Raw genomic sequence first — 521 nt, 5'->3', positions numbered from 1 at the left:
ACCGTTCTTCAAACTTTTACAAATCTGTATGTTTAAAATTTTGACTAGGATTAATAGACATATTCTTTTGACTCGGTATAAAAGGAGTTCAACAAATATTTCTTTAAACCAATCTAAATTAGAAAAGATCCCCTTTAACCCCTTGTTTTACATAAGGTCAGGTCTTCAGTTTTTAATTTTTGTTACTTTAGAGTTTTTGGAGGGGTGGCTGGGACCATAGGAATATTCCCATCCAGTCGTTCTATTCTTCCGTAAACCCAGTTCTTCAAACTTTTATTTTCAAACTCAATCTGGTTTTTTGGGGGTGGGGGGTGGGGGAAAGAGTTCTCATTAACCCCTTGTGTTCCACGACAAGCCGTTTCCCCAAACTTTTTTCAACCGCGAAAATGACATTTCCAAGGAACTGGATAAGCGGGGGAGGGCGAAAAGGAGCTGGGGGGCGGGGTAGGGGGGCGCCAAGAGGGCAGGGCGCCGCGCTGGAAAGTTTGGGGGGCGGGTGTGCCGCCGCCCCGGGGGCTGGC

The sequence above is a fragment of the Chrysochloris asiatica genome, unplaced genomic scaffold (genome assembly GCF_000296735.1).
Source record: "Chrysochloris asiatica unplaced genomic scaffold, ChrAsi1.0 scaffold00081, whole genome shotgun sequence".
Lineage (NCBI taxonomy): Eukaryota > Metazoa > Chordata > Mammalia > Afrosoricida > Chrysochloridae > Chrysochloris > Chrysochloris asiatica.
This window is presented reverse-complemented; position numbering follows the sequence as displayed.